Genomic DNA, 14460 nt, shown 5'->3' with positions numbered 1-14460 from the left:
TTGCTAACCGTAATCATCCAACCTACCACTCCCTACAAAAATCTAGATTTTGCCGCCTTTTTGAGAATAGGCCAAGCATTGTGAGGCCCTTGAGTTTCCGAGTACAGGAATTGTGTTCCTCACTTGATCTTTGTTTGGACAAAGTTAATCTTATGCAGAATGTAGAGTGTGTTGCCCCCTGGGACATAGTGCCATTTGCTTGTGACTGGGCTCTCACAAGGTTTAATAAACATAGCGTCTCTGCCTTTATCATCCAACAGGAATTTTCTGAGCTTGAGAAGAAGTATGAAGGCTACACACATTTTTACACTGATGGTGCTAAGACGTCGTCATTTGTTGGCAGCGCCGTACATTCTGATTGTTTTATTAAAGTGAAACGCCTAAATGCTTTCTCTAGCATTTTTACAGCTGAAGTTTATGCAATATCTATGGCCATAGATTATATTCTCCTGGATAAAATAAAACAGGCTGTCCTATTTGTAGACTCTCGGAGTGCGGTTACCGCAATATGCTCCTTTACAGTTACTAAGAATGCGCTGGTGCAGCAACTTCAAAATAAGCTTAATAAAGCGGTACATGGAGGCCTTGATATTAAATTTTGTTGGGTGCCGAGTCATATGGGAATAAAAGGTAATGAAGAAGCTACATCCTCAGGTAATCTTCCCCCGTCTCACGCCTGTTTGCCACACCAAGACATTAAACCTATAACAAAGTCATCCCTTCTTCGTTATTGGCAGTCTGAATGGAACATGGAGTGCAATAATAAACTTCATATTACAAAGCCGGTTCTTGGGCTCTGGGAGAGCTCTTCTCAGAGGAACCGATTCCATGAAGTACTATTGTGTCGTCTTCGAATCGGTCATTCTTACGTAACGCACAAATATCTTCTTAGTGGAGAGGACCCACCGGTGTGTGAACATTGTGGGGATACGCCTACCATCATGCATATCTTGTGGCTGTGTTCAGCTTTGGACAAGGAACGTCGTATTCACTTTCCTGAATTGTTTCACTTACAAATCCCGTTTCATTCTGCTCTTTTGCTGGGAGAATACCCCCTCATCCCATTCGACCGTGTGTTGTCTTTTATCACAAGCGCGGGTTTTATTAATAGGATCTAACCCTACATCGGTAATTATATTTCTGTAGCTCGTTAACAACAACAGCTGGTTTCTTAAATTTTGTTTGGCGCAGAATGGCCTCCGTAGCTGTTGCGCCATAAAACCCCCAAACCCCCCCCCCCCCCCCCCCCCCCCCCTCCTTGAGGCGTGACTTGCCTTCCATGCGATCACGCTTGACGCAGGACTCCCATTTTCTTCTTCGCGCCTTCTCTTTGGGAAAGCGGAAGCATCGGACTCCTTTTGCCAACAAAGCGGCACACAGAGGCACAAGACAGCCGGTCATGCTAGTGCTCGGACGACTGCTTTTGAGATCAGTAAAACCCACTGATCTCTGTGAGATTAGTGGTAAGACCAGAAAGACTTTTCCGTGCACAGCCCGGCCCACACTCTTAGAAAAAAAGGTATCTATAGTCCTTCATAAAGGGAGGAAAGCTCATGTAACCTATGTTCCTTTAGAAAGGGAGAAACTTTAGTCCTAAAAGCAGGTTAGCAAAGTTCCTTCGTCGCCTGCATATCATTATGGTGGCCCCGAGTCGAGCAAATCGAGCTCAGTTAGGCTTAACAAGGACGATCCGTCTATTGTACGGGGCGAGAGGAGCAGCAAGTAAAAGCATAACATGAGTTTTCCGCGAACTGTATTTATTTCCGAAGCCAGCTTCCTCCTGCAAGAAAAGAAACTTGCGTTTCGAAAGCAGTTACTCAGTTTTGTCGTCGTCAGCTCCGCAACCGATACCCAGTTACTTTGCGCACTTTGCGTTTTACCTTTGCTATTTATCAAGCCACAATTCCTTCGTCGACCGCACATCAATCACGGAGGGGTAAACCATTCGCGACACCAAAAGCCGCTCTCAAAAGAACAAATTCCAAGCAGCTGTTGCACGGTGACCACAAGTTATCGCACAGCGTGAAAGAGAGTTAAATCGCTTGCCACCAGATGGCAGGGTCAAGCAGAGTAATTACAAGTAGCTAGTCTAGGTGACACTAGGTACTACCTGATTCACGTTCTCTGAAAAATATTTTTATATGCTCACGCCACCATTTTGCTTCGGGACCTTCGGAAACCTTTATTATACACACATGTAGATACATTACGCATATCACTAGTATCAGTTGAATATATACATTGAGCTCACACACATACGTACATGACACATACAAACATCAATACAATATCACATTAACCCAATCACTACATCTGTCCTCTGCGTTTCTGCCTTTTATAATAGTCGTTTTGAAGGTACGAATTTTCTCGGTAACCACCTAAGCAATAAAAATATTCCCAGCGCGTTAATTTTTTTCAGCAATGACACCTCTGGGAGCATTTTGAACTGCTCAGGGGATGAACCGCTTAATAAAAAGTAAGCGCTTTTGCTGTAACTATTTGAAAGCCAATAAATCAAGCCGCTTCAATGCGGTTCCAAGCCATGCGTTTGCTTCACCACATGGCACGTCATAGCCAGTATTTCTATTGTAGTTTTTGTGTTTCCATTTGTGCTGTTTGCGAGCAGCTGCAATTGTCGTCTTGAATTTATCTGTATAGGGATTATTCACTCAGGTAGAAGCGAAGCTTCACGGGCAGAGAAATTTCTTTTCAATCAACTTGAATGCAGTCGAAGTTGCGACTTGCAGCTTGCGAGTTGCGACTTGTGAATTTACCTACCATTTTTTCCTAATGCTACAATTCCAAACTGCAAATACAGATACTTTCCGTCGTATTTTCATACTGCTTAGCCCTTTCTCTAGAGCGCAATCGCTGTTGGGGAGGAGACAACAGGACATCGCAGACGACAGCTGTATTGACCACTGTACGATAGGAGGGAGCTACGGTTCAGACCAGCTTTACAACATGACTATCTGCTGGTCGATCGATTGCATCCTAATCCTTCAAGCGGTCTTAAACTCTTTAAAGGGATGCTGAACCGAAATCTGGATTCCACAAAGCACGTGGCAAATGCGTGCAACGGGATGCTACAAACACCAAAACATCACTCATACAGCGATATCTCGAATGGATGACCGTATTTAAAAAAAAAAAAGAAAACGCATTTGACTGATATGTTTACGTCTTGTTTCTCCAAGAAGGAGAGGGAACGGCCTCGCGTCTTCTCCGCCTCGCCGCTTTGAGGGGTCGAAGCGAAGAAAGGAGGAAACGAAATATCTTGACGTCGCGTGCCTCGTCGGCCTGGTTCAATCTCGACTTCTTTTTCCAGAAATACGGCCGTCCATTAGAGATATTGCCTTACTAGTACTGTTGTAGGGATTGTATTGTCCTGCCTACATCTCCTGCATTGTTTTTTTTTTTTTAAATCCAAATTTCGGTTTATCATTCCTTTAATGTAAATTGGAATGTTAACCTGGAATCGCATTAAAGCCTATCAGCGTTTTATCTGCTGTATTTCTTGTCAGATGAAGAAAATTAAATTCACGGCAACAATATTCCTTATTGAGCTGTCTAACAAGATGGCTTAAAGCAGCTTTGCCCTTTTTCTTGCTAGCTGCACTTGCTGAGTGATACAAATTTTACCATTCTTTCTTGAAAAGAAGTGCATGCGCGTAACAACATAAAACTCGATGACCATGCAGTAACTTCCTGTCAATACTCAGCACATCCCAATGCAAGCAAAGAAGCCTTTTCTAACTTGTCTATCACTTCCCAAAACAGGTCAAACACAGGAGGCTTGTCCAGTGTCTGGGAAACAGTTTTCTCCATCTTTGTGATCACTGTATATAGCCCCATTGAGGGTTCCCCAAGACACCCTGGTTTGAACGACCTCAGTTCAGTCAGATGCCTCGGAGGTAAATCAGAGTGATGTGATTTGAGTTGTTCGGGGGCACCTCTCAGTGTAGTCTGGCATTCTTCGCAAGAGATTTTTAAAGTCACGTTCTTGTGGACGTAATCAGCGAGGTAATAGACAACCATGCCATGTGCGCTTTCTTTCTGGTACCCATGATCACCCAGATCATCGCTTCCAGTCCCTGAAAAAAATTCCAGAATCTTTTTGTTCAACTTTTGCGCCTCTGAGCTCCGCAGCGGCCTTTGCCTTTCCTTCTAGGCTGTCATGCAGGGACACAATAACACTTGCAGAAGCTTCTGCACAATTTTTTTTTCACTGCATTCTTCACAGGGGTGAAAAGAGACAGCAGCCTATATATCTGGCGGAATCGGATCATTGTCGGATGGTCGTCATCTTCATGAAAAGAATGAATGCTAAAAAATACAATAAAAAATATAAAAAAATAAATTGACTCTGTCCACAACGATGCCTTTTAAAGTATCATTACATTAAAGGGAAAAGGTTGTGAAAATAGCGAGTATCATATTCACATTCGTGAAGTCAGTATCGATACACTGTTTTTTCTTGGTTTAGTTCAATATGGGGATGTTTGTTACCTCCAGAGGACCCTGATCGAGCTTGACCTCCAGTACGTAGGGAACACCGTTGTGAAGCTCGTCAATGATGTCCAGTTTGGCGACAATGTCACTCGCAGAGATTCTGTTGTATGGCGTGAAGCAAATGTGAGCATGTTCCGGCGAAGGTGGTTTTTCTCTGTGCTGCTCATAGCATGACGAGAACATGTTTGATTACCTGCACAAGAAAAATGAAAAGTAAACACTTACATCGCGCAAACAATGCGGCTTTTATGAGCTCTCAGATAAGATTATTTCTGCGGAGACTACCTTGATCTTTGACGAGTTGTCTCTAATCCCTTCGGCAGGATACCTTGTGTTGAGAGGGCTCAAAAGGTCATTTGACGATAGACCTCTGGTATTATGTGCTCGCGTTTTAAGTTTCCTACGTGCAATTGGCCTTTTACACCTGATATAGCTAGATAACTATGTTTAGACTTAGCTGCGAGACTTTTTAAAATAACTTTCTTGGCGCAATATGGCCAAAGTCGCTCTTGCGCCATAAAACCCCAATCATCACCATCGTCATCAAAAGGTCATTCATTGAACTTGTAAATGCCTCCATTCCTGCAGAGTCCTCCAGGCCTTGAATACCTTCTTTGTAGACCTCCCAGGGCCCGTTTGCTCGAAGCCAGTTAACTTGAACCGCGGTAAAAAGTTAACCTCATTTCCCTACGAGGGGGAATTTTAGGTCACGTGACCGGCAGAGTAAGGATGGCGGGGAAACATGGCGGTGCCCCTGCGAACGAACGTCGCTCGCTTTGGAATTAACTAGTGTGTCGTAGTAGCTGCAGTATCGGGCGCATTAATCAGCAATAAATGGAGCAGGAGGCTTTCGCTTTGCCTTACATCCCTTAAATCGGAAAGCATGAGCATTGACTTCGCCGCATTTTTTAGATAGTCTTTCGATTCTCACCATTCTTAAGCCTAAATGAACGCGGTAATTGTCGGCATGGCAACATCTTTGGAATACAATAGTAAATTGCCTGGACTCAGTTGGCCGGGTATTGATCACACGCAGAAGCAGACAGCTTCCCAATAGACATTTTGCTAAATTTCCCAAGCACCGAGGTGCATGCTACGAGCGCGTAGTTACACGCGCGGCATTTGCTGGGGTCTGTAGTATAACTGTTCTATAGCAAAAGCCTAAACCAAATTTTACCTTGCACGCGCATTCGTCAAAGCCTTATTACGATTATTTTTGTCAAAGCCTTATTATGATTATCACACCGAAGCCGTTCCCTTGTTCCCAAAGCACGCTTTCCAAACGACGCAGCATGGCTGCGCACATGTGATCTGTTTTCGCTTGCTCCATGAGAGTTAGCTTTTTTATCTGGGTTTTACTGTCATTTACGGTTTATTGACGCTGAACTGTCACGGCTGCCGAATGGAAGGAAATAAAAACCTTCGAAAGCAGGTCGGCCGTAAAAAAAAAAAAAGAAAAAAAAAATTACTACAAGCGATAACTCTCGCCAAGCACCCCTGCGATTCAAAAGTGGGAACGTTTCGGTCTCTCTCGCTCCCCGCGTTATCGCGAAATAGAGCGCCGCGTCTGGCGGTTTCTCCACACCGGCCACGCATCACTTGTGTTCAAATTTTTATAAGGCCGACTGTTCCTATTAGGGTAGGCGGTTGACTTTTTACCGCGGTTAAAGTTAACCGGCTTCGAGCAACCGAAGCCTGACCATGGGCTGTGCTTCGGCTGAAAATATAGGAGTGTTCACGACATTTATACATTTCAATAGCTGAAACGATTCAAATTGGAAAATAACACTGCGTTATAAACATTGCAAATTGTAAACTATATGCTTGCTCCTCACCTGCGTTGCAAGCCGCACGTTATTCTCTGCATATTTGCCGGTTTCACACGTGCCGCAGTCAGCTTGTACAGACCTTTAGATGCCTGTTCTTCTCAGTTTCATAAAGCAGCATATGAAATGTATATGCGGTTGTCTCCTGCCTGAAAGTAGTTTTAAGATCAGCACACCTAATAAGCATTACATTTTTATGGCTTCAACAAAAACAAATGCTCTATCTTGAAAAAAAATTAACATACCTGGCCATATTTCTGCTTCAGTAGATGGTTCCGCACACATTTGATGGCATGTGGCACGTCACACATGAAGTGGAGGTATTTTCTGTCAGGTAGACAGGGATGTGGAACCTTATGGCACGGTGGCACCACGTTGCAGCTGACTCCTCTCTGCTGCCACCGTCACTTATAACCGCAATGACTGTTGCCCTATGCTTGTGAAGTGCAGCACTGCTTCGAGCACGAGCTATGCCAAAATGTTGCCGGGAGCAGCACCCTTGGTGGCAAAAGTAGCGATAGGCTGCACCCAGCTTTCAAGAATTGGCACAAACATAAAAAAAGAGTGCACGTTCAGCAGGTTGATTGAGTACTTTGTTTGATAGGCCAGCGTCCACGAAGCCGTCAATCTTGTAGGTAGAACGGTTAAAGTCATAGGCTTGGCGTAGATTTATTCCGTCTAAAATAAAGGTACCAAATTTGTGGCCCCCTACCTTATAGCACAGCTGCCTTATAGCTTCCAAGCAAATAGAGTTAAACCCATACTTGCTCAGCACCCCCTTGAGGATTTGTGTCAGGCGACTCAGGGACAATAAAGGGAGCATCTTCATCTCACTGATCAGCTTATACTCTCGTGGGCTTCATATCCTCAACATCATACAATTTAGGATCCACTCAGCATTGTAACGCATGCCACATGCCACATGCCGACTTTGCCTTCAGCTGCTTGAATGATGTCATAAGCGCCAGGCGTTGCAAATGTGGAAGCTCAGTCAGTGCTTCTTCAACCCCCCGATCTAAGATCTTTGAAGGCTTTTCTCTTAGTGCCAAGATTTTCTTCTGTCAGGCAGCTGCGGCTCGGAGCACCCTCTTTGTCAAGTTGCGCATTTTGTTGCTCTTGTTATGTGTTAGCCTTAGCGGCTTCCTTGGACAAATTTGCCTTTGCAGGCGCAGATAGCGAGCACACAGTCGCTGATTCGAAAACACACTGCAGTGTTTGTGGTGAATGATCGCTGATGTCTGTACCTGCTCAGTCGGATTGCCACTTATCCCCGAACAGATGTTCAAGGCGTCAATTTTTGCCAGCAGGTTTTCAATGCCGGTGACATTGATTGCCATTCGAAGTAACTGCTTATGGTACTTGTTGTAACTGTTTATGACACATCTTCTGTTTTCGTCTATAACCACTGTTTTGGTAATTTGTAGTTGCCCTGCCATGAGATACCACATGTAGAATACGCCACACGTTTTTCCTGTGAACCCGTCGTCAATCAGTTCGAGCTTCCAGTTTGTGGAAGGCCGGGTCGCGGTCGTTAAATCGTCGAGCCTCACACCAGAAGCGCGAGAATCGGACGCGTAGGGCAGTGGCACCGTATCTGCCGCACCGTCTATGAACGTATCACTCGCGCAAGACGCAGCGTCACTGCAAGTTCCGCTGAGCACAGTGACCGACGTACGAGATTTTCCTAGCGACTTTCGCCTTCACGTCAACTTTGACTTGGAGATTCGCTCAAAAAGGTCAGGAAATAGCCGAGGGATAGCGCCGGGCACTAGCTCCGATTTCCCACGCGGAATGAGCAGTTCCTGTTAATTTACAGTATATTTGGAGTGCTTGACAATGTCGTCGGGCTTGAAATGGCTCTCGCATACCTTTGATATCCGGGAGTCACCTGTCCTTGCGGTGCAAAGCCTGCTCCCACCTTTTGAATTCTGTCAGATGTCGTGGTGGTGCGAAAAACTGGTGGCCAGCATCATTACGATAGCCGCTTGTGGAGCCTGGCGCCAAACAGGAAGGCATACGGGATCCTTCCTCATTGTCATCAAGTGCACGTCACCGGAAGCAACTATCCAATAAAAACCGCGCTTCACACTGAACGCAAGACAGCGCAATTCGCGGGAATAGCTTGTAGCGACGCCATCAACGCAAGGAAGAGGCGCGCAGCGACTGCGCCGAAGGGGAAAAAAGACTTTACCGCGGCGCCACTAGTTCGCGCGACCGCCGCACCGGCCACCTTTCAAGCGGAGCTGTGAAACTGGAGTTCAGTTGGTCTCATAACGTTGTTGAATGAGGGAAAAGTGATGACGATGACAATGGTGCTGGTCACTAAGCACGGGCCATTGTTACAGACATCTTGCTAGAAATTAAGTGTCCAACACACAATCTGTTGAACAGGCATGGCGGCCTGACTGGCCTCTTTTCAAGTCACACATATGACGTGAGATATGACGGCCCTAAGCTAGTGCTATCACCAGATGGAAAGTCTTCGTTCTACACCCAAGTGCAGTTGCAGCTCTTTTGTTTGGGGAAAAAGCATTGTCACTTTCTGGTGTGGGTGAGAAGTCAAGGGCATGTAATTGGCGTGTCGTAGACGAGGAATTTGTAAACAAGTTGCTGTCGAAACAGGAAGCCCTTTATTTCGAGCTGTACCTGCCTGCACTTGTCGATTGTCATTGGTCATGATGGAGATGTTCATGCACAGTAGTAAAGTACATGGTACCTCACAGACTTGAACTTTGCTCTCCATCCTTGATCAGTCTTGAATGCAGATTGCGCAGCCCTGCGGTGACTATCAGAACATTGTCGACACAGTTTACCTTTGCGAAAACTTGGGATGGGATGTCGTTCAGGAACCGAAAACACTTCATCCTACAGTTCGATCTCTCGACATGAATTCATACCTTAGAGAGCCAACGGCAGAACGCGACCTCGGCCTTAGACAGTTGCGGATTTTTTCGTCTGAAGGACGGCAACGACAACTTTACTCCATATGGTAGAATGTCAGCGATGGTGAAACCCTTGTCTGCAATGACCTCGTCCCCTGGAAGCAGGTACTTCAGCAGACCAGAGTCCAGCGTGACAAACTTGTCACTGGCTCGTCCCCCTTATTAAGCCTCGGAAATGAACATAATAAAACTGTTTGGAGCAATTATGTGAAGAACCTTGGCAGTGTTATGGCTCTTGTACGGGCTAAAAGCGCAACCCCTTTTGAGCATGTTTTAAGTTCTGTCAACGAACACTTCAAAGCAGTGTGCAATGCATGTAGTGTTGGGGAAATTTCTGAAGACAGCAAAATGTGTCTCTAAAATCATTTCTTGAGGCAGCCACTTGAAAAAGTACTCTCACAAAAAACCAGCGAGGTCCTCGATCCAAAAGTTAAAAAACTTGTCAGTCAGTGACACGGAAATCTCTAAGCGGAAAGCTAGGCTAGTAGTCCGAGGCGTAGTCTCATGAGGGCCTGCGAGACCTGGTTCTGAACTTCAAGCGTGCAGCATAGCTTTTGCAATTTATGACACAATCCTCATATACTCGTCGAACATAGTCTTAGAAAGTTCAGTTAAAGACGAAGCGTTTTGGAGGCATGCTCTCATAGAACGACAATGCAGTTTGTCTCGCACGTGTGTGTCCTTTCGGGAGCACAAATGAAGCCGCCCGTACGAATGGTTCTGGAGTATTCATATTTGCATTGTATTACCTTGTCTTCTTTCACTACATGACACCTGCAGATGTACTGGCATGCAGGGAATGGAACAGACACATCCGTCTTGTCAACTAGCGCATCAACAGCATTTCTTGGAAGGGTGTTCAATGGCTCATTGTCATGCGGATCACAGACGACAGAATCATGTAGAATAGCACCAAAGGACGGACATCTTGTTGCTGCAGTCGCTCAAGCTTGACTTTGCCTGTAGCGTAGCTTCCGTGGCCGGGCTTGCAATGAGGTACCGTGTTGGCTTTTTCCTCCCTTTATTTTTTGAAACTTTAAAATAAAAGTTCACAGTGGTCAAGAGAAGTGTTTAATAACATATTGGCAAGCTAGCCTCAATTAAAAGTTATGAAACAAAAATAAGTAAAGGACAGGAATAAAATAAAAGAAATAAGCTCTGACTGGGTCCATAACCCGTTTTTCGGACTTACTTCAAGTAATATCCGGGTTAAAATTTAGTACATCTTTTTATTTTTTGTTTTAATTCAGTGATCAACCACTCTTGTGTAGTGGTTGATCAGCGTTAATACCGTCATCGGGTATCTCCAGTTGTCACAGATGTTTCTGTCAATGTAAATAATAAATGTCCTTGCATCACAAGAAAAAAAATAATTTTTGATACCCTCTGCTACGGTTGCTGCCCTTCGACTGAGTCCCCCTCCAGAGGGACGAGCCTTAAGTAGGCCCGGCCCCCTGGCGACGGAACCCTCTCGACCCACAAAGAAGTGCGCGGTTGAGCCGAGACGGAACGTCGGCGGGGTTCTCAGCCGTTGGGAGCCAACGCAGCCAGCTTCCTTTATTTCTCAAGAGCAGGGTAGCCGTTAAGGCTTCTAGGAAACTAAAAGTGCGGCCATGGCCGCGAGTAAGGGCGAAAACAAGCGCCGCGTTGTCACAATACACTAGAGTTCTTGGTGGGGCACACAAGAGTGCAAAAAGAAACCGCGAAGAGTTCTCTTCTGTAGATGCCGCTTGGCGTTGGGCTGATGACGGCGATGTTGCCTCTTGCTGCACAAACACCGAGGCCAGTCAAGCTGGCGTCGGAGAACACGACGTGCTGCACCGTCGGGGGCACGAAGGGGACCGCGGCGGGCAGCATGGTCAGTGTAAAAGAAAAAACCTGGACCCAGTCCAGTGGTGGGGGGATTCCGGTGGCGGCCGCTTGGTGGAGCGGGCGCAAGGCGTGGAAGTGGCCCTGGTACACAGAAAAATAAAAGTTCCAAAGTCCAGCAAGGCGCTGGTAAGTAGAGATGGGTAGTGGGACCTTGAGCGTCTGTAGGGTTCCGAGAAGATCCCTGTAGCGACTTGGCGTGTGGCCGATGGTGCCAGCTTGTCCATCCATAAGAAATCCCAGAAAGCGTATGCGGTTGACAGGCGCGAACTGAGAGTCCTCCGGGTTAAGACGGAACCCACAGTCGACGAGGTCCTCAACAAACTGGGTGGTCTTGCGTTGAAGAAAGTCAGCATTGGACGTGCGCGAATAAAAAATTGTCTATGTGGGACCAACACCACAATCCCCGGGCTCTGGCTTCTCGAGTGATGGCCGTTGCGAGGTGCTGCATCACAAAGGGTGCGATCCTAATGCCGAAGGGCAAAACCTTATATCTGTAGTACCTGCCGTCAAGGCGGAAGCACGTCAGTGGTCTTGTGCGTGGATGCAAGGAAAAATGATAAAAGGCATCCTTTAAGTCTATTTTTGTAAAAAAAGGTGCTTTAGGTAAGGGGCACTGGGTTAGGACTTTCGGCAAGGGTGGGAGGCAGAAAGTCGGAGCAGGCAAGTGGGGCGTCAGGTGGGAACAATCGAGGATGAACCTCGAAAGAGTCTTTGACTTAAGGACGACTTGGATGGGTGATAGGTAGGGTCCCCGCTTGGTTTCCTCGATTACACCAGCCTGAAGCATGGACGCTACAGCGTCGCGGAGGACAGGTAGTTGGGTCCGAGGAGGGTTACGCGCATTGAAGACAGAGTTCTTTTTACTTCTAATAATGAGCGCTGACGGGTCAAAGGGGGGGGGGGGAAACCCAAACGTCACACTTACACGTTCCCAGTTGACGAGCGGGGGGGGGGGGAGACTTGCTCGCACTGGTGGGTGCGGAGCACCGGCGGCCAGGAAGGCTGGTCTGCGGCTGTCTTGTTCTTCGTTGTTGTCGTCTTCGGGGGGGGGGGGGGGGGGGGGGGGGGGGGGGGGGGGGGGGGCGGGAACGGCTCGTAGACATGAAGCCACCGAAGGATTCGCAGTGCTGCATCTTCGAGACTATCGTTCTCGTCCGTGTCCTCGGTATCCGAATTGGTGGAGGAAGGCTCCGATGGGGTAGTGTCGGATGGTGAGGATTCGGTCGTGTCTTGCGTGGTGGAGTGCCTGGGAAGGCCAGGCGCTTCTACTGCAAGGTGGTGAGCAGGTATCCCAGCTTCCCTGATAGCCTGGGCCAGGATATCCTCAGGGAGGATAAGATCCTGTAAGATGGCCAAGGTTGGTGTGCCGTCCACGATGGCCAAAATCGACTGGGCGTTGCCCAGGATGAGTTGCAACGGCGCGGGTACTCCAGTAGCCGCATCGTAGTAAGTCAAAAGTTCCTGGCACTCTAGGGGGACCACGACTCCTCGGGGGAGTGGCACAGGGGATACAGTGGTCACCATGGCGTCGACATCTCCGGTGGGAAGGCCTGGGGTGGAGGTGGTTGAGGCCAGTGCCGGGGGAAACCAACGGGGAAGGCCCGGTTGTCTCGGCACTTGGGGTTGGGTAGTGCACAGGTCGGCTCTCCGGGGGAAGGCCATGGGAGGGCTGGACCTGGGCGGGGGCACCTGGGCTCGCGGCGGGGCCGCCGGGAGGACTTGGGTGCTGTCCCTTACTTCTTAGGTTTTTTCGGGGACTTGGGGGGCCGCTGGCTCCTGGTAGTGGGCCGGTTGGCCCTTGTGGGGCTGGAGGTTCTCTCGGGTGAGGTCGCTCTGGGCTGGAGCGGTCGGCGTGCGGGGACTGGGGGGTCCCAAGAGAAGCGAGGCACTGGGGTCGGCGTATCCATCCAGTGCGGCTCCCCAACCGGATTGGGCGACGTGATACAAAAGTCGTACTCTGTCGAAGATTTTGAGCTTGTCCCGGTTGGGGAGCCCTGTGCACCTACAATCCCAGATCTGCACAAAGCATTCAAGGAGCTGCAGCTCCGTGATTTCGCGCTTCCCGATGTGAGGTGAATGTCTTGAGGCTTGTTGGATGTGAAGGAAAGCCTCCGCAATGTCCCTTTTTGTAGGGGGGTCGTGCACTGTGAAGACGCGCTGGCGGCCAGCGACTTGTACATTGTAGGGCTGCGCTGCGGCGAAATCAAACGGTGCATAAAACCTTCCGGGGTCGGGGGGGGCGACCCCGAAGGGCTGTTGCTGCTGGAGCCGGGGGTCCGGGGCGGCGACTGCGGCCGCGTGAGTTGCAGGGGTGGGGTTAAATTCTGATTGCGACACAGGCGGCCAGGGGTCGGTGGGAGGGGGGACGGTGACCGGGGGCTGGGAGTCCGGAGGGCCTCCTCCAAGTCGGAGCCCGCCAAAGCTTGTGATGGGGGGCTGTGCGGTCTGGGGGGGGGGGGGGGGGGACGGCCTGGGCTGCTCCGGGGTGATGAAGTCCCTGGGCCAGGACTCTCCCAACGGCGTTTGCGACGGCGTCGGCCATCTCACGTGATTCTTGCTGCTGCCTGTGTGCGTCCTGCAGAAGCCGCTTGAGCGTTTGGTTGGCGGCGAGACGATCAGCGTGGACAAGTTCTTCAATCCTCTGAGCGTGGGATTCGAGCGCTCTAACCACAGTTGGAGCGTCGGACTCGTTTTCCGAGCTCTGATCGTCATCATCGGCGTTGCGAGTAGTAGTCTTGGGCGGCATGGCGCGCACAGGATGGTAGCGGTGGCCAAGAGTAGGAGGTACGTCCCAGACGTGTCTGCCACACTGTGTTCGGGGGGGGTCTATCTGGGATGGAGAACGATACCCTCTGCTACGGTTGCTGCCCTTCGATGGTGCAAGCTTGCTCTGGCCTGCGCCAGAGCAAGCTTGCCACGATCCCAGTGCCGAGATGGATCGTAGGGTATGGGTTAGCTTTCGTCGGCCTGCCGTCAGTGAAGTAAATGGAGCACACCTAAATAAATAAGCAAGTTATCTGAGACCAAGCAATATTCGATCACTTTCACGCAGCGAGTTCCGCGCTGCTAGTTCCACGCGTGAAACGTCAGAAACAACCGACAAAACAACTACCACAAAGGATTGACACACAAGCTGTTTTGGCAGCTCGCCATCACCCTCGTGCTTTGTGTTGTGATCCCGATCGCCATAGCGGCCGGCCAGCCGCTGTCAGCGTGCTGACCGTGCCGCCGGGGCATAAGCGAGAAGTTAAGTAAATACCTAAACCAGTACTCGCCCTTGCGTTTCTAGTGGTGTTCAGCTCCTTGCG

General features: G+C 48.7%; 1 pseudogene; it reads right to left on the bottom strand.

Annotated features, from left to right (window-relative positions):
• Positions 1-3583: 3583 nt before the first annotated feature.
• Positions 3584-13898, bottom strand: LOC8031381 (annotated as a pseudogene).
• Positions 13899-14460: the final 562 nt, after the last annotated feature.

This window comes from Ixodes scapularis, unplaced genomic scaffold, assembly GCF_016920785.2.
Source record: "Ixodes scapularis isolate PalLabHiFi unplaced genomic scaffold, ASM1692078v2 PGA_scaffold1__304_contigs__length_218370807, whole genome shotgun sequence".
NCBI classification, from domain to species: Eukaryota; Metazoa; Arthropoda; class Arachnida; order Ixodida; family Ixodidae; genus Ixodes; species Ixodes scapularis.
Note: the sequence above shows the minus strand (reverse complement) of the source record. Positions and strands in the feature narration are given on the sequence as shown.